A 26,612-nucleotide genomic window follows, 5' to 3' on the forward strand; every position below is an offset into this window, starting at 1 on the left:
TATGCATTAATTATTAGCATCTGGACATTGATTTTGTCTTTTTCAACACTTCTTATTTCATCTGATTTAATTCTTTATAGCTAGCATCTTGTGAAGTACTAGCATTTTTCTTTTGCAGCTCAGGAGACTTAGACCTAAATTAATTGTGTAAATTTGCTTAGTTCATTCTTTCATTCATTCATTTACATAGAATGAAAGTACTGAGTTTTTTGATTTTTCAGAATGCATTCCCCTAGACCACTTGTTCAAAAATATTACATATATTTTAAGCTCAGTTAAGAGTTCCATTTAAAAAGCTAAATTTCATTTTAGGCTCTTTAGGGATTACCCACGTTGGAATATTATTAGGATTTTCTCTTTGTGGTGTACATCACCCATGGAGTAGTCAGTCATAGAGAGTGATGGGACTTGTATCTTACTTTGAGTGTTGTGACTTCATAAAATGTGGAGACCTTAAAAGCGAAGAGTAACTGCTTTTCTGACGTAGCCCAGTGGCACACCATAGATATCATCAGCTTGTCATTCCCCTGTGGCCATTGTTCCCTAAGCGGGAACACTCACTGTCTTGTCACGCGCAGTCTCAATGTGTCCATGGTTGAGGTGTTGCAGTATTCTCCAGAAACAATCTAATCGGTTACAAAAAGAGTCCTATGCTTCCTATGTCATCAGACGCCCAAACATGCAACAATACAATAAAATTAAAAAGACTTCCAAGTACCTTATATTAAATTCCTTAAATTACTTTTACAGTGAATTGAGAAAGAAAAGTTTTGGAAAATGCTGACTGAATTTCAGATGATAATTTTCTGCTTCTTTGTCTGAAAAATTGTAATGTTTCCAAACTAAACATCCGTAGAAAATGAGTTTGCAAGTTTCTCTTAAGACTTAAAGAATTCTTCATTCCTTAGGTGGTAATGTAAATATTAAGCAACCTTACAGCAAAATATTTCAGTTTTTCAAAATGTCAGTTTTGTGTAAAGCCTGTGAAAATATGATTTGCTTAGAAAAATCTGAAAATACTTTCTGTATGCTAAGAAGACAGGTGAATACTGTTTCAAATATTAATCCAGTATATTATTTCCACATTCTTGGGTCTGATTTTTTTTTTTTTTTGAGGATTTGGATTAAATCATACAAGCCTTGACACTTTAGATTTTGTAAGTATATTTATAGAAAAATGTCTTGAGAAAAATCATGAATGGTATTTGTTTAAGAACTTAGCTGATACTTTATCTATACAGAGTTTTCTTTGGATTTCCAAAGGTTTCGGGAAATGATTTGAATTTGGGAAAAAAATTTTGGTGGAAAGTTTCCATAGAAATGTCAAGATTGGCTAAGATTGACCTTGTCACTTGTGGGGGTTCAAACAAAGGCCCCTTTGTGGCAAGAAAACTGTCTCTGTATCGGGAGTTCATTGGAATTTCTTTCCTAGCAGAGAAGAGTGATATGAACAACTAGCACAGGGCACAATGGCAGTGTTTGTGTTTGTCTGCTGAACTCCCCTGTCATGGAACTCCTACTTGCTCTCTTGCATCCTGTGTACATTCGGGGCCCAGCACTCAGTTCTACATCTTTATGTATTTGTGCATGTGTGTCGATATCTTCAAGAAATCTGCTAGGAATAAGATGTTTTCCAAGGCATCTTTGATAGCCATTCCCTCAAGTAGAAATTTTACTTGAATCTGTTCTATTGAAAGGAAAGCAGGAGTGATTAAAGCATCAAATTATTCTCTTGGATTTCACTAAAGCAGCATTAAGTTAAAGACCTTAAGGAGGACTTTTACAAAATGATATAACAGATTTAGCTCCCTTTTCCTTAATTTTAGAATGTCTGATAGAATCATTTGAGAATCATTTGAGTTTTATGACTTTGAAACATGTCATACATGGGCGAAGGCTTTGTGTCCCGGCAACCCCTGGGGTCACTCTCATGAAATGCCTCCTGTTTGAGCCTTTACTTACCCCGTTATTCCCTTGTCTTTTTCAGTTTTCCTGGCCAATATCCGGTTTACTTCCACCAGACAGCTTTTACAATCAGAATGTAATTTTATTAATTCAGAATATCAAAATGTTATTTCACCAATTTATTAATAAATCTAGAGGTTGAGGTGTTATTTTATAAACATTTCTGAGACCTACACACGAGGTGATTTTCTGGTTTTTGCTCAGGAAGTATCCTTTCCAACTTAGAGTGGGGAAAATGTGTCATTATTTAGACTCCAAACACTCTTCCCCTTCAAACTGTTGAATAACACATATTCTTGTGGACTCTTTGAAAAACTTTCTATTTGGAAACTCAGATGTTCACACTGGAGAAACTCTGGCTTGCCTTTGCCTGTTTTATTGCAGACTTTCCTGGCATGAACTAATTCCTGACTTTGAAGACTAGTTTTTATTAATTGCATTTCTCTGTCCTGAGACTGGAGCGAGGAATCCTGCCTCGTCTTAGGCGGATGGCTTCACTCATCTTCATGTCGCTACTAAGTGAGGTTCCCATCAGTACGAGCTAACATTTATCAGAATAACTAAGGAATCTAAAACCAGGGCGCTGACATCTGCTCCTGCTGCGACCCTTATCACCAGCTCACCCTAAAGAATTACTTATTCTGACCAGTGTTGTTTGTTTGTTTGTTTGTTTTTTAATACAGTGTACTCTCCCCCATGGCATGTGAATTCAGGAAGGTTGGTCTCACGGAGGGTGGGCTTTGCAAACGTTACCTTAGGCTCTGAAGTCTGACTTCCATTAGGGTCTGGATGTGGCGAGAGCTCTTTAGGAATGGTATGAAAAATGAAAACACATTGCCGGTATTTTTCTTTTTTAATATGAGAAAGATTGGCTACAGTAAAGATGCGAATAACCTACTAATAGGAGGATAATATGTAAAAACGGGTTTCTGAGAGTGAACATCTCAGCTATGAGAAACAGATGGGGCAGAGGGCCCTAGAGGCAGAGCTGACTTTTCCTTCCCTCTAGTAACTGTTGAACACCCTACTCGGGGAAAGCGTGCCATAACATTCATAACCGTAGTGGATCTATTTCTTTTAACAAGCATGGAATTGAGTTGTAGGCGAAGTTTGACATGGGAAAAGTGTGACTTGCCCAGAGACTGCTTTGGTCCATAGGAAATGCCTGCTTTTTCCCTGGTAGGCTGTGTGCATCCTTGTCAGGGCGTGGACCGCTGTTGATTCATCTTGAGGAGGCTGCCTGGCTTTAATCCAAGAAACAGTGAGTGAGAAGTCCCGCCTACCACCGCCCAAAGTAATACACACGCCTGGTAAAAAATCCAAATTCTGCCAAACGCTATGCAGTGAGAAGTCCCCAGTACAACTGGTTTGTGGTGTAGCTTCCTGAGATGTGTTCTGCTTATATGATATCATCTTTTAAATGCAATAAGCTACCATACCACTGTTATGCACCACTAGCTAGTTACTTTTCTTTTACTCTGCAAATAGCTAGTCTTAAATGGAGAATAACACTGGGTATCTTTTTTTTTTTTTAATCTTATACTCCCCAAGTAAGCCAGGGCTTTCTCCATCTGTTTTTTTCTATTCAGGAACTTTAAATAAATGGATTCACAGGAGTAATGAAATTTTTTTTCTTGGGGAGAGAGTCATTGCTCTCAATATGAGATTTTCATTGAATATTACATCTTGTTCTTTGGTGAATTATTTTGGGTGAGGTTCTTTTCCCCCCATAATTTACAGAGGAGCTGCTGTGTGCCAGGCAATGTTCTAGACATTGGGGATATAACGGTGAACATGACAGGCAAGAAATTAAGTAAACTCACATGCAACAGGTGCCTGTCCAACAGGGTACAACTTGAAGCAGGACCTCAGCTTGGCCCCGGGAACTGGGGAAGTGACCTTTCTCTAACCCTTAATTACTCTTTCCCTTCAGATTAATCTCATAGGATTAATGGTCTTTAATAGATGTTTTATTCAAATATAATTAATCTAGTCTCTAACTATATGTATAGAAATACCATAGTAGTCATATGCTATTATTTTTATTTGCAAGTAACTTTATTAAATGGACAACTGGGATGTATGGAATTGAGCTTAATAAACCAACATTTCTGCAATGTAATTAAAAAATAATTTACAACATGAAGGTCTTTATTTAAAGAATAACAGCCTGGATTATGTCACAGTTCAAAATACAAAACATACTTTCAGTTTGAATGCATAATTCTTCAGTTTCCTTGCCTCTGAATGATATATACATCTGGGAATTTGGATACTGTCTAGCTTACGGAAATAACATCTGATTTATGCTTCCGGTTCACTAGAAGGTCCCTTTATATCATGTTCTTAGGTAATATATAGTTTTGTTAAAATTTCTGTGACTCGCGATTTTATTTTTCAAGCATCCAGATGATTTTTTTTGTAATAGGAAATAGAAGTTATAAAAATTATCAGTCATATTAGATCATTAGTTTGATTAAGATACAGACTACTTACTATTAATTTATTTCTCATAGTAAACACTGGAGTACAGCTGAGCTTGGTTTACTTTTACTTTGTTTTGTGATTAATAAACCACTTTCATGGAATTTTGTGATTCAGAGAGAACTTAGAGGCCATCTAAGATCCCATTCTGCAACTCACAGGCAGCACCCCAGGCCCCTATAGCTCGTTAGAATCAGAGCTAAGACTAGAACCCAGGAGTTCTGACCTTGGCTCATTATTTCACAGGAAAGGATATTTCATTGTGCTTTAGTAAGTTAATTACTTACATGGTTTAAAAATGTAAATACTGTCAGATACTGAGATGCCTTGCTCACTTCCCTCCCCTTCTGTTAATACATCAGATGTCTTGTTTCTCCTTCTAGACTGTCCTTATACAAATACAGGCGAGCACAAATGGTTTCGTATTGTCCCTCCTTTTTTCAAAAGGTAACATACTGACTGTATACATCATTCTGCATCTTTTCTCTCTCATTGAAGTATAAATTTAAGCTCCTGAGAAGAGTCAGTGTGTCTACAGATCCCGCTTGATTTGCTGCTGTGGGGTTGGAACCAGGTGGCTATATTTAGCCTGACTCAATAGCATATGAGAACTATAGGAACTTCGCTGTATAAAGACTATGCAGTGAAAAATGATTAACAATGGAAAACAAAAATCAGAATGAAAAGTTACTGAAATTGCTATTATTTGACTAAAGAAGAGAAGGTTTGGGCATTATTACTGTACAGATGAGAAAAGGAACACTCAAAAGGAAGTAAAGTAAGTTATGGTTCTCTAGCCAGTAGGTGTCTGAGCGGGGGACCCCCACTCAGATATCCAGGTCTCTGTGCTCCTCCTGCTTGACACCTTTGTGAAGTACAACTACAGGTGATACTCAGCATTTATGAATTTTATATTTGTGAATTTACCTACTACTAAGATTTATTTAAAACCCCTAAATCAATACTTGCTATGTTTTTGCATTTAGATATGCATTTTATTTAATGCCACATATTTTTTGTTTGCATTTTCGTGTGTTTTGGTGGTGATTTTGCTGTTTTTATTTTTAAAAAGATTTTATTGTCTATGCTATTACAGTTGTCTGAATTTTTTCTTCCTTTGGCCCTGATTTTGCTATCTAAAATGGCACCCAAGCATAGTACTGAAATACTGTCTGGAGTTCCTAGAAGCAAGAACTCTGTGATGTGTCTTATGGAGAATATTTGCGTATTCTCCATACACAGGGTTTGGTCAGGCATGCATTGTAGTGCTGTTCGCCATGAGTTCAATGCTAAGGAATCAACCATAGTATTAAATAAAATGTCTTTAAACAGAAACACACATGAACCCCGTTTATACACTGGTCAGTTGATGAAAATGCTGTGACCAGAGACTCGCAGGAACCTCACCCCGTGTTTCCACTATGAGCATTGGTTCATTATCCAGTAATTCAGGGTTAACAATAACTTTTCAGAACATTGCCTCAAATAATGAGAACCAACAACAAGTGCAGAACTCCTTGCTAGCCCTAGTTGGGTTTCTTTCTTGTTCCACCCTAAGGTACAGCAGGAATAATTTTGATTAGATGTAAGAGAAAAATATTTCCCAGTAACAAAATAACTCAGGTCTGTGAAAAACTACAGTTAAGTTTTAATTGCTTGTTCTAAAGCACTGTAAAAATAGAAACTTGTAGTATGTTGCTAAGAGTAGTGTCACTGACGCTATAGCATGGTGATTCAGAGCGTCATCAACTTGCCTAGGTTCCACCTGCTCTAGCTCTTGTCCTGTGTGACCTTGGACAAGCCTCCTAACATGTTTGTGCCCCAGTATTCATGCGTGCAAAATGGAGAGGATGGGAGTACCTACTTCTTTTTCCTGTACACAGCTAGTGCACTTTATGTTATTAGAGTGATTGCACATCCTTGTCTGTCCAGGATAATTTCAGGTTTTGGGTATAATTAGTTACCATCAGCTAACCTAAACCGTGGCTACTCCTGAAAATCTAAATGGGGTGATTAATTTCTTTATCCTCTTCAAGAACCAAGTTGAAAACTCTCTCCCCCTAGTTTTGGAGGGCTGCTCAGAGAAGAGACAATGAAGAGGAACACAGCGGCATGAAGCTGTGTGACCTTCACTCATTTTATTTCCTACTCTGAAAAAAAGTAGGGTAGAGTCTGGTTCTGGGTACTAACATAGAGTGGGCATGCCTTTCCCACTGGTCAGTTCTTTCTCCAGTAAAAACCTGTGGGAAACACTATTACAAGGAATCTAAGAGATCAGGGTTTTATTGAGAAAGTTCCCATGAAACTCATCTTAAATTTTAACCTTCTCAGAAGAGTCAGGGTGCCTATGGACTCCATTTGATGTAAGCGAGTATGAACTGGTGGCTGAAGTCACTGCTGAAGAAGGACGACAAGGACCCCCCTTTCTTCTGGAGATCTGTAGGAAAAGCATAGTCTGTTTTTCTAGCTGGGATGCTGTTTGTACAGTGGACACAGAGAAACAACCATTGAGAGATACTCTTTTAGGTGTCTCTTCACCTTGTTCATTCACTGGTGAAGTTTCCTTTTTTTTTTTTTTTTAATACATTTTTCAGAACAGGTTTAGGTTACAGCAAAAATGACTGGAATGTGCAGAGATTCCCCATATACTCCTTGACCTCCCACAAGCACAGCCTCACTCCCTGTCAGCATCCACACAGAATGGTGCATTTGTTACAATGACTGAACATGCACTGACACATCATTGTCCCCTGAAGTCCTGGTTTACATTAGGCTTCACTCTTGGTGTTGTACACTCTATGTGTTTTGACAGATGTGTAATGACATGTGTCCACCATTATAATGGCATGCAGAATAGTTTCATTGCCCTAAAAATCCTCTGTGTTCTCTGCGTTACATGCAATCTATTTATCCCTCCCTTTCCCCAACCCCCCAGCAACCACTGATTGTGTTATCGTCTCCATAGTTTTGCCTTTAACTGCAGTGTTGAGTTCTTAGTGGTTATTTGTCCCACATGCTCTGTACCTTATGAGATGGCTGTGGGACATCGAGCGGTGCTGTTGAACAGGCACTTAGATACGTGAGTCTGGATTTGGGCAGTTTGAAGGGTGAAGACATATTTGGGAGTGGTTGACATATAGATGGAATTTTAAGCGATGGTGCTGGAACAAAGAATGGAGATAGAGAAGCAAATGCTGAGGGCCAAGCACTGGGACCTTCCAGCACCATGAGCTTGGGACGATGAGGGGAAGGAGGGTCAAGAAAGGGGTCTTAGAAGGAGCAGCGCCAGGGGCCCGAGGAAACCCAGAAGAATGGCGTGCTCTAGAAGCCAAGAGCCAGCTGGCTGTTTTTCTTTTTTCTTTCTATAGTTATAAAGGAAAAAAATCACCATACCTTAAGAATGACTTCAATCTCTGTGGAGTCCTTTTAAGGATTTGTGTTTCGTACAACGTCTGTGAGATACAGAGTCCCACACGAGAAGCAGTTGCATGAGAGTCCCTTCCCTGTGGGGTCGTTGGACGGCGATGCGCCCGCAGAGCCCCGTAGGCTGGGCCTGGCTTTTGTGACGTAAGAGGGTTACCAGAGTAAGTGGCGTCGCGTTCACACAGAGCGTGGAGGGGTGAAGCACTTCGTTCTCAATGGCAGCGGTGCTGTTCTTGAAGTTTCGCTGTGGCGGTTGGACACCGATGTTTCCTCCTGGTCTCATTTGTTTTCTACTGCAGGAAGTACAGGTGGCGTTTAGAGACAGGATGGCCTGAGATCCAGGAGCATAGAACAGGTGTATTCGCAGGGAGATGTTCCATCTGAAAATGCCATTTTTTTTCTTCTACAGAATGAACTTTCCAAGAGTTTTTTTTGGGGGGGTCATTGGTGGTGATTTGATTTACAAAAATATTAGTTTTATAAAAACGTCTATTGCATAAATAAGGTACCTGTTTTAATAGCATTGCATTGCTGCTGTGTAAGGGATATACTGTGCTTTACTAACATTGACTTTGAAGTAAAATACTTGTAAGGATTATAATTTAGCCTTTGATTATACCAATTTTTGCATATGTGGTAGCCAAAAATCAACACTGGAGAAATTGTTAAGGCTTTACAGCACAGTGTACTTATCAGAATATAATGTGTTCAGCCAGGTGCTGTTAATACCTTTTTATAACCTTAAATATGTCATTTCAAGAGAATTTACTGGTAAGGTTTCCAGGGATTCTTTTTCCCTTCTGCCCCAACCCCACTAAAAATTCATTATGGTACTACTTTGGACTTTTGCCAGCATGCTATAAATAATTGGACTTAGCTTCTCATCTGGTTTCTTCTGGCTCAGGTTATGAATGTAAGTTGACAGGACTTTTTTACTGATTTCTGGTCACTGAGATTGCATTAAGTTTATGAAGAGATGGCTGGGTATAGTTTTTCTTCCTTTCTTCCTTCAGTAACTGAACTTTAAAAATTTCCAATTAATTACAGTTCTTTCAGAGATATCAGTTATTGCAACTTTCAAATTCCAAAGCCTGTATAATGAAAGACATATTTTACAACCATACATTTGTTAAAACTGAATGCTAATTGCAGCAGTTCATTCTTCCTCACAGTTTAAATAATATTTTATAGTTTAATAAAACTTGTGTTCTTTCTTTTTATATTAATATGGGAAACCTTTCAGGGTTAAGGGGCAGACTGATGCATGTATGAAACCGTTCCTGATGAACAGTATATGGCTTTCCTTAGGAATTGAGTGAAAACCAGAGGCTGGAGATGTTTGTTTTTATTTTTGCCATGTCTGTGGAGTTTGGGCTTGCAGGTTCTGGGCAAATGGCAAAAGTTTAATGAACCCCTAATTACTCCGTTTGCTTCTAAATAATATGTAACTTCATGGGGGCTAGAAATAGTGATTTCAGAAACCTTTTTGACTTGGATGGAAGTTAGTATCTCCTCAAGTGTTTCTTGGATATTTTGTCATTCAATGATGATAATAATTAACATATACCACCATTTATTTAGCCCCATATGCCAGTATTCTGCTAAGTCCTTGCTATGCTTTGTGCTATTTAATCCTTGCTGTGATCTATGCAGGAGACAGTGGTATATCTTTTTTTGCAGATGAGAAAGAGATGGCTGGTGTGGCTCAGTGGATTGAGTGCTGGCCTGTGAACCAAAGGGTCTGTTCCCAATCAGGGCACATGCGTGGCCTGCTGGCCAGGTCCTCAGTAGGGGGCACATGATTGGCAACCACACATTGTTTCTCTCCCTCTCTTTCTCCCTCCCCTCTCCTCTGTCTAAAAAAAAAGAAAAAGAAAAAGAAAGAGAGAGGTTAAGTTGTGCTCAAGTAGTAAATACACGCATACTAAGCGATAGGCCAGGATTCAGACCCAAGTCTGACTGCAGAGCCTTCTCCAGCAAGAGACAAATTCAGTCTTTGCCTTGGCAGCCGGTTACAAGATGGGCGTGAGGTGGTTCTGAGGGGTGGGGTCACTGCACCTGGGGGTGTGAGTGCAGCCCCGGCCACGGTGGCTGTGGTGGCAGTATGAGCGCAGGGCTGTGATCTCCTGATCCTTCGAGAAAAATGGGAACTCTGAACACGTGGGTGTAGTCGCTTGATTTTTAAATGTTGGGAACGCATTCAGATTTTTAAAACACATATGTGTAAGGCAGTGTCGACCTATCAGCCACCTGTTTGAGAGCTCTGGTGCTCATTGTGTCCGTTAGATCATTTGGTCAAAATTAGCCTGACGAAATCTGTGGGCCTTGTGCCCGTGCATGGAGTCACACTCTTGAAGTCCCTCAGAGACCCTCTCTATAAATTTAGCAAGTGTTAGAGGGCAGGGGAAGGGAGAATATGTTTAACATATGCAGGTGGATGCTCTCACTGGACTTGGGGATATTAAGCATAAAGACTTTCAAATACCTTTCTTTCTAATATTATGTAATTTGGGCATTAATACAGTTGGGTCATTTTTAATCACGCATGTCTTTCTTTCATTTTTCCCCTCTGAAAATTAGATGGACGCTCAGTTAAATAATACGTCTTTGTCAACTTTTTGATACTACAGCAACTAAATGATCAGGTAGATTTGCTTTTTCGTAGTATTAACGCAGAAGTAAAAGCAATGCTCTTTGTAAAAAAGAACAGGGAAATGTATATTACATATCCACACCCATTTGTTCGTATTTTTTTCCTGATTGAAAAGTTAAGAAACTTGAGTTGGCTCTCAGGTTATTATCTGGCAAGAAGGTAAAGCAATACTACAGAAAACTGAGAAATGCTTTCAATTAGAAAACATATATAGGTAAGAGAGAAATCTATTTTGTATAAGCTCAGAAGAGAAAGAGGATGAGGGAAACTATTTTTATGCTGAATCTCTGGAGGTTTTAGATGTAGTGATACTGCCATTGGCAGACAAGTTATGATTTTGCAGTGAAGGCTCCCCCTACCTACAATGCTTTTAGCATCTATATTTTTCAACACTGATTTTACCACTCTGTGTCATACAGTGGAGGGTAAAGTTCAGGTTCAAAAGTTTATGAAACAGTAACGGCAACCCTTTCATCTTGTGTTAAAGGTCTTTATAAAAGATAATGGTTAGATTTTTGACCTCTGTTCCTGCACCTCCAGCTGCACTTAAACTGTTCAGGTTCAACCTGGCCTGCACGTGTAGCTTGGAATGTGAAAGGTGCATATCATAGGCCATGGCGACCATCGCGATAACTCCTTTTACCTAGAACTTCATCTGTCCCTTAACTTCCCAAGGGAATAGAATGCTTCCCTCTTTTTTTTTCCTATTGTTTCTCTACAAGCTAACCTTAAAAAAATAACAAAAAAGTATCAGGAATGAGTACACAGAAACCTGAAGATTTGTAAAAGAAAAGCACCCTGGCATGAAATGCTATTTTTTCAAAAGTCTTGAGTTGTTTTTAAATTCCTGGAGATAAAATAGTAAAGATAGATTCTGCATACTTTTTATAAAGCTAGTATTTCATTGATTGCTACCAATAATATAACATATAAGTGATTCTTTTGTGCCAGGGACCACTTCTTATGTAACAACTCTTTATAACTGAATTACTGTTAGCCAAAAAAAAGGAGAGACAGAGAAAAGAAGAAAAAAGAAAAGAAAGAACTTATATTGTATGTTTTGCTTAGCGTTGTTTTAGAAAGAAGCCCGTGCGTATTTATTTTGCATCTCTATAATGAGCTCTAAGGAAAGGCCTTGGAAAAGGTACTGCTGTTTAATGGAAAGATGTATAAAATCACTTGGAAACTATAAAACACTGTACAAAGTCTAGTTAAACCATCAGGTTCAATAACTAATAATTAATTCTGTACTTGAAATTCATGCTGGCCTTGTTAGCCGCGGTGCCAAGGCATTTTCAGTTTCTGGTGCATTACGGAAACTGGAAGAGCTGCCGACAACCTGAGCAGTTAGTCACGCGCCTTGGTAGGGCCTGGATCCCGCAGCCCCACTCTCCGGTCACACCTCTCTTCCCCCACAGGTGTAGCCTCCGCCTTCTTTTTAAACCGGAGACCGTGCCCTTGTGAAGGGATCCGCAGCGCAGCTCTCCCCTGAGTAAACTAGAAGTAGGAGGGTTTCTTTAGTTTTTCTCTAATTTTTGCAACTAGCTGGGAGTGAGCTCTGCTTCTGTGGCAGAAAGTGGAGATGGAGAGTATGTGGGGAGCTATTTTCTTCTTCTTCTTCTTCTTCTTCTTCTTTTTTTTCTTTTTTTGAGAAGTGACCAAATGCTCTATATATGGGCCAAAGTCTAAGTTAGCTTTTTGTGATAGTTTCCCTCACAACTATTAAGATGTCAATTAAAAAAAAAAAAAAAAAAGGAAAACTAGAGAATGACGAACTCCCTGCACACTGTAAGTGCTCATGTCTCTACAATCCAGCCACAGTGTATCCTGACCAATGACATAGTTGTGGTGCTCTAGTGTCAACATTCTTAGCAAGCAGTGAACGAAGATTCTGTAATGACGTGGTCCTTTTGCAGTACGTGGGTGGGTGCAGACATGTAGCTGGCTTCATAAAGAGGCTCAGAGCTGGCTGGGGAGGAACCCAGAGGAGGTGTGCAAACGTGGGCTTTTCTTAGGGGAAGCTGTGTGGTTAGAAGCCAACACTTAGGAATTTGGTTTGGACAGCTGGGTCCCATTGATGGTTCAGAGGAAGGGGATGGTGGGTCCAGAGATTTCAGCAGAGGTTTTGGTAGGTATTTCTAAGTGGACTGAAGCAAAAGAGGGACAGAGGGTATACCCCAAAGAGCAAAATACCATTACAGAAGAGAAGATGCATGTTTTGGTAGAGAAATAGAAGGAAGAGGTGCTTTTGCACTAAACAGAACACAAACCTTGGTGAACTGTGACTGCTTGCTGTTTATAAATTACTGACTGACAGCAGGAAATGTAGATTTAAGAAGTACATATGCTACAGAGATTTTTCTAAAGGAATACGTAACATATTTTGTAATTCTACATTCATTTATTAAAGTGAAAAGCCGCCTTCATCTTGGTTGTGGTTGAATGCTAGGTAAGATTTTTGGAACATGTTGACTCTTTTGGACTAATTGCCATCATTGGACCTCTCTGAAAGCCTTATGGGAGGGCATAAAAACAAACCTTTCTTAGCTTTCTATAAATGAAACCATTACTCACTCCAACTAGGGGACCGTGCATGGTGAAGAAGCTGAGGGCCAGCAGTTGTTACGTGGGTTAGAGGCCTGTGCAGCGGGGCTGGGTTGCTTTGGTGTGGACATGCTGTCTCCAATCCCCTCGTGTGACTAGGGAGATCTTGGATGGATTCTCTGCTCCTGACCCCACAAAGATGCTTAGCATTCTCACATCTCTCAGCCCTCCGGATCTGCAGAGTGGTTTCAGATTGCGTTCCAGGGGGCCCGGAATTCCCTGAAGGCATGCGAGGGCCAGCCAGTTTGGGTGTCAGGGAAGCCGAACAGCCGGACTCTGGGCCTCCTGACCTCGCTTCAACCAGAACAGACCTTCTTTAGTGTTTAAATCTTGGGGCTTTTCGTAAGAGTCATTTGAAGAGAGATGAAACAGATAGACAATCCATTTCTCTGGGAAAGGAGGAAAAGAGGAAGCTCTGTACAAGGACAGAATCAGTAGATAGCAGCTTTTCCCCCTTAGGGCCATTTCCCAGGTGGTGCTCTTTTCTTAAAGAGTTTTATTGAGAGAATAATTCATATACCATACAAAGAACCCACTTAAGGCATATAATTTGGTGGATTTTTAGTATATTTATAAATCAAGCAAACATCACCACAGTCAATTTTATAACACTTTCATTATCTCAAAAAGTAACACTGTATGCATTAGTACTCAATTCCCATTGTCCCCCAAACTCTCTCAGCTCTGGACAACTACCAACCTACTTTTCTATGGATTTGACTATTCTGAAAATTCCATATTAATGGAACCATACTGTGTGTGGTCTTTTATGACCAACTGCTTTTGCCAAGCATAATGGTTTTGAGGTTCATTGATGTTGTAACGTGTGTCAGTACTTTATGCTGAATAATATTCCATTGGGTGGATATACCACATTTTATTTATCCATTCACTAGTTAATGGAAATTGGGCTGTTTCTTTTCTTTTTTCTTTATTTAGTTTTTTGCTATTATAAATTATGCTGCTGTGAACATTTGTGTACAGGTTCTTGTGTGAGCATGTGTTTTAATTTCTCTTGGGTATATACCTAGAAGTGGGCTTGCTGGGTCACGTGGTAACTCCATGTTTAACATTTTGAGAAACCAGCGAGTCTCCTTCACTCTGAAGTGGGTTCTGTGTGTGGGCTTGTGGCTGACCTCCTTGCCTTCTTTGCACCTCAGCTCAGCCTTCAGTCCTATGTCCTATTCTTTGCCCTACCTCTAGAGTTACTTCCCTAAAATACGAGAAACATGAGTGGTTCTCTATTACTTAAGGAGGGGACTGAAACTGTTTCACGTGGCATTCGGAGTTCTTCACAGGCCTAGGTGAGGCTGATGTTATAATTTCATCTTACAGAAATTTCCCAGTTTTTCTGTATCTTTCTGTGTTAGGTGTTTTCATTATACAAAGCCAGTGGTTCTTCAATTTTCTTTGTGTCATGGATCCCTTTGAAAGTCGACCACTAACAGACCCTGAAGTCCACCACACATCGGTCACAACCTGCAAGTTCCCATCTTTGCTCATATGGCACCTCACCTCCTCCATCCCCCGCTTCCTCCCTGGTAGTCACCTAATGTGAAAGTCTTTTGCCTTTTAAAATGTCTTTTAGTGGACCAAGAAGAAAAACTGTTTTGTTCCATTTCACCAGTGGTGCTTAGAGTTTTTTGGGTGTTCTTCTGGGACAGCCCCAGAGGACTAGAATAGGGAGGGCTCGCCTTCCTGGTGCTAGTTAGTCAGTGCCATGAGGGCGGGGATCTTTGTTGGAATTGCTCTGGGTTGTGGGTTCTGTGTCCCTGGAATGAGCTTGGAACATGGTGGGTGTTCAGTAGAGAGTCACTGAATGAATGAGTAGGGGAGGGAGCTGGGTCCAGAACCTCCAGCCTTCCGGAATTGATGCAGCTCCAAGGCCTGGCCCGTGAGTCACCCAGGGGCTGGTATGCAGGTACTGGGTCCTGGGAAGGGAGCAGGAGGTTAGATGAGAGAAAGAGAGAGAGAGAGAAATCTAAAGTGGATTAAGGAGAGGTGATAGTTTCCTGCTGCTGTTGTAACAAATGACTACAAATTTAGTGGATTAAAACAATGCAAATGTATTCTCTTAGCATTCTGAAGGTCAGAAATCTGAAGTCAGTTCCACGAGGCTAGAATCTAGCGTGGGCAGGGCCGATTCCTTCTGCAGGCTCTAGAGGACCGGGCACCTGCATCCCTTGTCTCATGACCCTTTCGTCCACCTTCAAAGCCAGCGGCATGACACCTTCTTTCCTCTCTGATTTCTGCTTCCATCCTTACAGCTTCTCTTAGATTATGACCCTCCTGCCTTCTGCTTAGAAGGATCCTCTTGATTGCATTGGGTGCTCCCGGATCATCGAGGATGACTTCCCCATCTCGAGATCCTTATTCGCATCTGCCTGGTCACGTTTATCATGTAAGACAACATAGTCACAGGATGTGGATGTCTTTGGGGGCCTTTATTAAGCCTCCCAAAGGGGGCTCTAAAAATAAACACGGTGCCCTTTGTGTTTTTGCCAAGTGTGTCTGTGCCTTGCCTGGCTCAAAGCCTCTTAATTGTGACATGACTTAGTCCTCACAATGATTAGGAGCCCAAGGCCAAGAACAGTGTTTACATGTAAAGAAATGCTCCACCACTTCTTGGCAGGAGATTGTTACTTTGCGCTGCTTCGTTGCTTTCCGGTCCCTAACTCACTGAGGAGGTACCAACACATGAGACCTAAAAAGGACTGAGTTAGACCTTCCTCTAATTTTGTCATGACAAGTACTTACTACCATGTTCTAGAAGTTGATGAGAAAGTGTATGCCTGTGATTTTGAGAGGATTTGGTGTGTGGAAGAATTAACTGATGGCAATGGAGGAGCTCAACTTTCTGTCCTTGCAGAGCATGGACTGGAAAAGCAAGAAAGCCTCCTGGCATTCTTTAAAAAACATGTGAATTGTGTGAATTTGTATACAATAGAAAGGCATTTTATTGCACTTTAAATGATAATTAATATTAATGAGCATGCACTATGTGCCAGACTGTGTTCTAAGCACTTAACATGTTTTAATCCATTCAGTCATCATGAGAGCCATATGAGGTCATACCATTATTACTCGAATTTTACAGATGAGGAACTAGGGCATGGAGACATGAAGCCAGTTGCCTAAGGTGACTTGGCTAATAAAAGAGGGGGCTAGGATTTGAACCCAAGCCATCTGGCTCCCGAGCCTGTACCCGGAGCCAATATCCTGCATACATTTTCCAGAGGTGTGATGTAATGGTACATGATTAGCCTTGCTACAGGAGATGCACTGTGAAATGGACTGTATCTGGAAGTGTATCCACGTATAGTTATTACTAATCTAATCATGAGGTAAGAGATCACACATCACTAACGTCGAAGGGGAAGTGTGGTATTGTGGAGGTGATGAAGACCTAATAATCTCCCGTTCTCTCTTTTTATTCCTTCGTGCACCCCTACCATTGTCCTGGGGGGTCTTTCTCTTCTTCCTGGTGTATTTCCCTCTCGCTGTGTTGTCTGTAGTCTTTCCTGAGCTGATTACTGTGTGCAGTAGGACCAAGGCCGGCTGGCCTTCTCCACTCAGTTCCTTTTGTTTTCTTTAAATTTTTCAGTCACAGTTTACTTTCAATATTATTTTCTATGGGTTTCAGGTGTACAGCATAGTGGTTAGATAATCATATACTTTACAAAGTGTTCCCCTTGATATTTCCAGGCCTCACCTGGCACCGTACATAGTCATTACAATATTATTGACTATATTCCCTGTGCTGGACTCTACAGCCTCATGACTATTTTGTAACTACCAATTTGTACTTCTTAATCCTTAACCTCTTTCACCCAGTCCCCCAAGCCCCCTCCCTTCTGGCAACCATCGGTCTGTTCTCTGTGTCTACAAGTCTGTTTCTGTTTTGTTTGTTCCTTTATTTTGTTCTTTAGATTCCACGTATAAGTGAAATCATATGGTGTTTGTCTTTTCTCTGTCTGACTTATTTCCCTGAGCATAATACCCTCCAGGTTCATTCATGCTGTCACAAACGGTAAGATTTCATTCTTTTTTATGGCCAATAAATGAAACAACAGAGATTTATCATTATCCCAAATGCACTTAAAACCAGGATGAGAACTTGTCTGCCCCATGGGTCCTATTCTTCTGTACTTTGCTAAGCAGTATTAATAACCATTGAAACAGAAGGTATTTGAAAAACCCCTGATGAAAGTTGAAGAAGAGCGTTGTGTGAAAAGAGCAGACCAAAGCCAGCTACTGGGTGAACTGGAGCCGGTTCGAAAAATATCAGGGAGGACATGAAATTCTTGTTTTTCTTAGAATATTGTGGACACTGACTTCCGGAGTTTTCAAAATTTGGAAATCTGTTGGTTTTTTTTTTTTTTTTTTTTAATGAAACTGATGTGAGCTATAGAGAGCATTCTTTTCTTTTAGGGAGATAACTTTCTGTAAGCATATTTAATAAAGAAAAACTGAGATGCAAAGGTTCAGGGTGCACTTTAAGTGTTTTCCTCCTTGTGGGTTGAATCCTGACTTGAAATACCATGGGGGCTACCTAAAGGGGTCTGGAAATAGTGCCTGAAGAGAAACGTGTCTTCCCCATGCTGATTTTATTCCAGAACGACCAACCCACAGTAAAAAAAAAAAAAAAAAAAAAAAATGGGGCTTCATGAAAAGACGTTTTTGTTTTGCTTGACTTTGTTCCAGGAGTCTATAAATTTATTCTTGGTGCTGTTTCCGAGCAGCAACCAAGAATCCACATTTTCCTGGTTTGTTTATAATTTATAATTTATACTCCCACTGCATTCGAAAGGCTCAAGGCAACTTACAGCAAATGACATATGCATAATGAGGCTGTTTAAGTGGGCAACAGAAGACGAGGGAAGGATGAAGAGAGGCAACGTGCCCAGCCACTTCTCCCGGTAGAGCGACTGTGAGTGCGTGTTACACACCGCAGTACCCCTTCATGCCGCCACAGTGACAGGGTCACAGAATTGACTGGGTAGTTATCACCTACTAGTTCCTCAGAAGTCATAGACCTTGCTAGCTTTGCGTTCTTGAAGAATTTTTGCCAGGAATCAATGTATTAGCAATACCGTTCTTAAGATGACAAGCCCTGTATTATGAATTCTATGTAAGGAACATACACACTCACCTTTGATATTTGCCAACCAGCAGAGCCATTCAGTGGCACCTCACCCCAGCCCAGCCCCATCGTGGGGACCCTGCTCACTTCATGTAGTTATTAAATCAGGTCTGGCAGGTACGTGCTTCCTGTTGCCGCTCACTGCTCCTCTCCCTGGGAGGGGGCAGGGAGGAGTAATAGGTGTCTAGTACTGATGCACTCAGCATGTTTATTGAGTGCTCACTCTTTGCTACGTCCTGGAGAGCCAAAGGTGACCCAGGCATGCCTGGTTGCAGTCTTCAAGGTCATATGTAAAACTGGGGATAGGGGGCATTTTCCATTAGCTGTAATGTTGTGGTCACATAAAAAAAATAATTAAAAACTGTAAAACAGTCCCTGATCACACAGAACATCCAAGGCCCTTACACACACAAGCTTTCATCTCTTCAAAGGACGTTTTGATAAGAGTGCTGGCACATGCCTTCTGGCATTCATCGATGTTATTCTCATCTCTGGGAGAAATTCAAATATGGATGAATGCATGCAAGTAGCACAGAAACAAAGAACCAAGTACACAAAAGGTTACCATGGGAACAGGCCCCTTTCTTCCATTTATTCTTATATGGCAGACTCAGATGATACTTTAAATTCCCATTTTAAGTAAAAACAGTTTCATGGTATTAAAATTGCAGGGACTTTAAAAATATTGTTTTCCTCTCTTTGTGGAGTCTTGTTTATATTCCTTCTCGTGTGCGCACTGTCAGTGAGAGGAAGGACTAAGGGCACCAGGACCTTAACTGATGGGGCAGAGCCTTGGGGCCCTTTGCTCTGTAGTCTTTCTGTCTCTTCCCTTCCCCAGTCGCAGCTCCACCTAACTCCTCTGGGATTTGCTAGGTGCCTTGAACTGAAGGTGTCTGGGGGATGGGGAGGGGGTGCTGGATTTAAACCTAGGAAGGCTCTGTGTTTTGTGATATTAAGAATAAGAAATCCCTTAGTTTATCTCTTTTTCCTTAATCGCTTCTGTCATTTGTCCAGGATGATCTTAAAAGAATGATAAGAATCTTTTAACAAAAACCCTCCTAGAGCTTTTTAAGGATCAAACAGTAGCTGTCGGAATGGGAATGTGGGCTACCAGAACATTTTTGTTGAGAATGTTTTTTCCCCCCCACATTTGCAAACACTTTTGATTTAAACCGTTTTCCCAGTACTATCAATCCAGAGATAAAATTTCAGAAGAAAAAGTAAAACTAGAATGTGAAAAGATATGGAGTCTGTTAAGAAAGAAACTCTGTGAGACCTTGACCAGATCAAGATGTAAGCAGGGGTGTCCCACCCGTGGCTGGCGGCCCGCATGTAGCGCAGGATGGCTGCGAATGCGGCCCAACACAAAATCGTAAATTTCCTTAAAACATTATGAGATTTTCTTGTGATTACTTATTGCAGTGCATTTAACGTGCGGCCCAAGACAACTCTTCTTCTTCCAGTGTGGCCCAGAGATGCCAAAAGCTTGGGCACCCCTGATAGGGTATACTCATTGAGAAGGAACAATTCTGTATTTTTTGTGACATTAACAGACTCCCTGTCAATGTTAGTCTAGGGCAGGATTCACAGGTGCGCTTCATGTTCACCATGTCAGTTTTGGCGGGTCGTTAACGGCTGCCTGGTGTGCCAGTCCTGCATCAGGGCAGCGTGCCCCACCCGGTCAGTGTGCCCCACCCGGTCAGTGCCGCCTGCCGTAGGGTGGTGGTGGTACTCCAGCCGTGTGCCTGTAGTCAAAGAAATTCCAAGAAATTGATGCTGATCCTGAGTGTCAACCTGACTGCCCCCCCCACAAAAAAAACCCTGAGACAAATAAGCCCTAAATCTCACTTATGCACAGTAGAATATAAACTCATCTCGGTGGAGTACAGAATGTTCTGCTGGTGTTCTGTTAGGAAAGTGTTTCCAGCAGCACATAGTTTGCTGCCACTTATCTGGAATGTTTCTTTGTTTAGTGAAGACATTTTATTATATAACAGCAACTTAGACATGTGAAACCTGCCTGGTATGTTTCGTGTCTCCCGCCTAAGTGGATATGACCCTCTCCGGTGGGAAGCTGCAGCCGCTTGGATTGACAGCCCATTGAAGTGAGGAAGAAGTCCAGGAGTGATTTGCGTTTGCTTTAGGCAGATGGATATTAATGAAGACAAAGCACCTTGAAAGGATGCCATTCGGAGAAGGGCACAGGACAGCGCTGATTATAACCAGAGCCCTGAGCTCCCTGCTTCCTTAGAGAGCTGAGCACCGAGCTGCTTAGCCATCCCGGAATCCTCCCTAAAGTGGCTGGGGGAGGGGCTGGCCTGGAAAGTGTTTCACTAAGTGCATCTGGCACTGGAGAAATTCGGGCTGGATCGGGTCTCATTTTTGTGACCTTACATGACAGGATTGTAAAAGGTTGTGCTGGGAGTTAGTGTTTTCACTGGTGCACCCAGCATAGCCCTGGGAACCCAGTCTGTGGTCAGTAAATATACTCGGACTTCATTTACCAGTGAGTAAAGCAAGCTAGAGGCTGACCAGCTTGGGGGTGTTGTATTCTTGGTAAAATAACAATAGAACAAAATTCCTTAAGCAGGTTTCCGTTTTCTATTTTTCAGATTAAAACACACATTTTATTTTATTTTTTCCACATAAAATATATGACTTTCTCCTGTGTTCCAAGTACTTTGGCCAGGACCTGAGCATATCGTGTCGTGCAAAACACACATGACCCCTGTCCTCTAGGCCTTGCTAAGAGAGACAAATGCAAACAAAATGGTAATGTAATTAATTATGATCATAGTAGGAATACCAAAGGATAAGCATAGGGGTTTAAAAAGACATAAAGTAAGGGAGCTTAACCCAGGCCACTGGGGTCAGAGAAAGCTTCCTGGAGGAGAAGAAATATGATCCAAGGTTTGAAGGATGAGGGGGATAAAGAGGAGGGCAGCAGGGAACAGGGAGGGCTGAAATGAATGACTCCCCCTGTTTCACAGGGTCCCGGGAACCCCGTACCTACTCGCACTGTGCCGACCAGAACACATCTCAGGCCTGGGCCCTGCTGACCGTCTCCCCAGGAGGCGCACCTCGGGCAGTTTTTGACTCTTCTGCTGTCCTGCTGCTCTTGCTGCAGCATAAATCTGCTGTGAAAGTCTTTACTGTGGGTGTCTATAATTTACTTGCTGAAATGATGCAACAGCTGGTCTTCTTGGAAAGTAATAATATTTCTTTTTCCGTTCAGCTGTTCATCTTCTTGCTGGATGTCCAGTTCGAGGGCTGGCGGGGAGAAACAGACAGTAGCAGCAGACACCTGTGAGCAGAGGCCAGAGGTGTTCGCGGGTTCTGGGCGTAGAGAGGCTCTGGCTCTGGGTTCAGACTGAGGTTCAGTTGTTTTGAGTTTTTACATAAGGCCCCATTGGCTTGGTTTCCTTATCTGTAAAATGGATATAGCAGCCATCTCATAACGTAGGCTTGATTACATTAAGTGAGGCGGTGTATGGGAAATGGTGAAATGATTATAGATTGGTTGCTCCTTGACATCCACCAAAGCCTGTCATCCTGTTCCAGAGACATGGAAGGAGATTTTGTTGGTTGATTGACTAAAACAGATTGTTGTCTGTATTAAATAAGTGTTAATTTTCTCTGTTGATTGGTGGATTTACCATAAAGCCTTCAAAAGCTACCAGGAACATTCGTATCTGACATGTCGATTACATTAACCAGTTAACTTTTAAGAAGGCTGTAAGTAATGGCACGGGGGAATTTCTGCCTCACATTTGTAGGTGTTTTCTGCCTATTACATACGGGAGAAAATGAAGCTCACAGAAGGGCATGCACTGAGTGTATGAGAAGCGGCCACCTCGCTGTTGACTTTGTTTTTTCCCCCAAAATTCAGTGCCACTTTTTATCACTCGATTAAGCAACCACGAAAAGCCTAAAGAATATATAGCCCATACCATTCTGGGAAAAGTTAGAGGAGAGGTTACAGGCCATGAGCAACCTCTTCAGACAGGGGCTTGCAGTCATCAGCCTGAAGCCCCACCTCCTGGGAGGACGCCCTGGTCTGACCACTGTCTGCAGCTGAGGAGCTCGCTCGGGCTGGCTGCAGTCATCGGAAGCATTTGAAAATTTGGGTGTGATTGTTGGTGATGGTGAATCAGCAGTCAGACCGGGCTCACGTGGGTGTCCAGTTAGGAGGCAGTTTTCAGGAAGCCTTTCAAGTTATCAGGGTTTTCTCAAAATCTAGACTTTAGGGATGAGATTAGAATTTTGGTAGAAAAAAACAGGGAGAGGTTGTGTGACGTGATTTGATTGTTAAACATGGTCATCTTGGTAATGGTACAAAGAGCAAAAAAGTGAATGTATAGTCCCAGAAAAAAAAAATTTGTAGCACTGAACTGTATTTGCATTAAAAAGCTTATCCTTCAAGTAAGCCAAATAACTCACAAATTTATTTAGGTTTCATCCAGGGAACCAGAATGCTTTAACAGATTCGGCGTGGACCAGCAGCATTCTTGGTTATGGGAATAATCCTCATTCTTCAGTAATACTTTCTTTGTCTTTTTGTAGCTCCACTTACTTAGTAAAATATGCAGATTTGCCAAAATAACCAATAGGTAGTTTAAGACAGAAGTTTTAAATTGTGTCTTACTTGTGCTCATGTTGAAATAAAGGACGAGTGGCTTGGTTTATGTGAGATTAAAGTAAGTAGCATAAACAAATATTTCATCAGTATTTTGTTTTTAATCTTGTACTTTGGCAAACCTTGTACTGTGATAAATGAATTTTCCTTTTCATTGGGGAAAGCCAAGTTACTGTTGTTTTTGGTTATATAGTTGCATTCTTTCAGATTGTAACACTTAGCTAAAGACAAGAAACTAAAAGATATTTGCCTCTGAAACTTTCGTTTCTTAGATTTACATGATAATGACCTTATAAATGATTTCTTTTTCTTCTTTAGTTTTCTTTGAACATTTTCTTCAAAGATGCTTGGAATTAAAATAAAGTACAAATATTTTGCATTTAGAGGAAAACGAGCTAAAAATGAACCCATCTTAACTACATACTCCTTAGAATTGCTGTGGCTCAGAATTCTCACAGATGTGCATTTTCAGCTGTCCATTTGGCATCTCCAAGACAAAATCAAACTGCTTCCTTCTTGCTTGTCCCCCCTTCTCTTAAATCCCTGTTAACGACCCACCTTGATTCCCAGGTAGAAACCTTAACCAGAAATCCCGGCCTCTTCCTCCCTGACTTTCCCATCTAATGAGTTTCTCCACTCTATTACCTTTCCCTCCAAATTGTTACCCTACTCTGTGTCCACCCCGCCCCGCCCCGCCTTTCATTTCCCGCTGCCAGGCTCTGTCTTCACGTGCCCAAGTTTGCCACCTCCCTGGCCTGCTTGTAGGTCTCTCTTTCCCCACTTGTCACCCATCCCTCCAGCGCCCCAATTCTCCCGGTCCGATTGGGCGACTTACGGCTTCAGTGCCTCTAGCAGATACTTTGTCCACCGATGAAGCCCAAGCCCCGCGGCACCCAGTCAGCCCTTTGCCATCAGGCTCTGACCTGCTTTTCAGCCTTCGTTCTCTGCCCCGGCTCTTCCTGTGGTCCGCGCCTCAGCCTCACTCCCCTACTCAATTTCCTTAAATGAGTTCCACGCCTGGGCCCATGCTGCTCCTCCCACCCAAAGCACCGTGCCCCTCCGCTCCCAGGACTGACGTTCCGATCGCCGAAGACCGGACTCGCCTCCTTCCGCACCTGTGTTTAATGTCCGTCACCCTGCCGTCAGGACTTCTCTTGTGTGCCCCCGTTACAGATCTTGTATTGTAATTAAATGGTCCGCGCCTCCCGTGGGCCACTCAGGAGGGAAGGGTTATTTGTTACTCAACTTTCATTTAGTGAAATAATTTCCCCGTGGCAATAACTCAACCGCCTCTGTATTACTTCGTATTACTTCTTGGTATTATACTATCTTTTCTTGATATACCCTGTTACAGGCACAGAGACAGTGAGGTGGAAATTTCATCTCTAGATATAAACCTAACCCAAAGATTTGAAAAACAGTCACTCAAAACAGCCTTACTCACAATGGTAAAAAAGTGGAAACTACCCAAGTGTCTATCAACACGTGACTAGGTAAACAAAATATGGTATCTGCATCTAAAGGAGTATTATTCAGCCACAAAGAGGAATAAAGTTCTGATACATGCCTCAATATGCTTGAACTTAGAAAACATTACACTAAGTGAAATAAGCCAGACAAAAAGCACAAATATTGTGTGATTCCCCTTATATGATATAGCTAGAATAGACACATTCACAGAGACAGAAGGTAGGTTAGAGGTTATCAGAGACTGTGGAAAGGAGGAAATGGAGAGTTATTGCTTAATGGGGGTAACCTTTCTGCTTAAGATGATGGAAATATTTTGGACATAGATCATGGTGACGGTTGCACAATATTGTGAATGTCATTAAGGCCATTGAATGGTACACTAAAAAATGGTTAAAATGGCAAATTTTATGTTATGTATATTCTACTGCAATAAAAAATACAGTTCATGTAATTACAAAAAAGATACTACCACCAATACCTTCAGGCATATATGTTCCAACCTATAGTTATAAACAAGAATGTTTTCTTTCTGTAAGATCTATGCTTGTCATTCTTATCCTTCTAATAGATCATAAACTTATTGAAGTCAGGGACCAGTCTGTATAGAAAATACCCTTTAAGAAACATAGCTTTAGCTTTTGTTTGGGAACTTGGAGTTGGTTGTTTTTTGAAATTGCTGAAACTTTTAGGATGGGGTTATTTTATTTCAATATTAAACTTCATCCTGACAAAGTGGTATGAAGCTGCTAACTGTGTTCTGGAACATACCGGTGTGGTTTCGAGCCAACTGTCTAAGCATCGTGCCTAATAACCATCATGTCCTTGAAAGGAAAGGCAACTAGTCCAGCCGAGTCTGCTTGAAGTTTTTCCTCTTGCTGTTTTAAACAAGAGGTTTGGATGACTTGGCCAATTATAATCTGTGGATGAGAATCAAATTGATTATTTTCTCTAAGTTCTTTTTTAAAGGAAATGAAAATGTAGGTGATTTCTCAGAGTATAATGATTTTACTCTTCCAGGAAGTTAAAATGTTTTTGTGGTTTAACCTCCTTCAGAAATTTTAAAAAACAAAATAGGTAGTGATGGCAAACTAATAATACAGTTTATACTAAAATGAATTTAATATACATGTAAATATATAAAAACAAAGCCTCTTAATGTCTTGTTTTATTTCTGAGTACCAGGATTTTCTTTGAAAATAACCGAGATATAAATGTGAGAAAATGTTAGCCCATATTTACTCTTATCGTGTATAAATTTCTGTTATCTCATTCACGGTCAGTCTTGAATTTTGTGCAATGGAGTCCAACCTGCAAACTGGCAAGGAGCAGTGATGTGCTTAAAGTCAAAGAACTTATTGAAAACTAAATTTCCCTTGAATTACTGTTCCAGAAGCCAACATTAGAAATTGTTGATTTCACCTTCATCACATTTTTTTTTTTTTTTGGAAAATCATTTGGTCCTTGTGTTATTGTTATTTCTAACAGATTTTCCCACCATTCCGAACTTGGATGGTAAATGGGCTCCAGGGCAGTCATTGCATGTTAGTGTTCATTTGAATCACCTGGAGATTTTGCCAAATTGTCAGTTCAGATTGGGGAGGTGGCTGGTGAGAGTGTGCATTTCTACTAGGGTCTTCGATGATACCTGTGGTCTGGGGACCACATTTTGAACAGCAGCACTCCGGGTGGAACCTATTTCAAACACTTGACTTTGATGATTTGGTAAAATTGGATGCAATCCTTGGTTGCCAGATAAAATACAAGATGTCCATGCAATATTTGACACATATTTTTACTAAAAAGTTATTCATTATTTATCTGAAGTTTAATTTTAACTGGACTGGATGCAACATATGCACATACTAATACACACCCACTGTAGGTCTGACAACCATCAACTGCAATTTGAGTATTTTATGAAGACACTGAAATGTCATACATATTATTAGATTTAAAATATTACAATTACTTTTATTTTTAGAGAAAGGACACATAGAATTAAAGTTTATTTCAGACTGGTTTTCTAAGCACTTATTTAGGAATTTTGCTCTTATGTCTTTCAATATAATGGAATATGTAAACATCAACCTCCCCTCCCTCCAAATATCTAGAGAATTTTTGAAAAACAGTGAAATCTGTGTATTCTAAAATATACGGGAAAGCATAGCAATGAACTGGATTATTAATGTTTTAAACCAGCTACTTGAAGTTATAAGGTGTTATGACAGATTTAA

At 40.8% G+C, this 26,612-nt stretch overlaps 1 protein-coding gene across 2 annotated transcripts in view; it reads left to right on the forward strand.

The window, feature by feature from the left end:
• Positions 1 to 26,612, forward strand: part of ARHGEF26 (Rho guanine nucleotide exchange factor 26) — a 112,509-nt gene that overhangs the window by 37,451 nt on the left and 48,446 nt on the right. The gene's annotated exons all lie outside the window — the stretch shown is intronic.

This window comes from Pteronotus mesoamericanus, unplaced genomic scaffold, assembly GCF_021234165.1.
Source record: "Pteronotus mesoamericanus isolate MK-2021 breed Mesoamerican mustached bat unplaced genomic scaffold, CSHL_Meso_final contig_116, whole genome shotgun sequence".
NCBI classification, from domain to species: domain Eukaryota; kingdom Metazoa; phylum Chordata; class Mammalia; order Chiroptera; family Mormoopidae; genus Pteronotus; species Pteronotus mesoamericanus.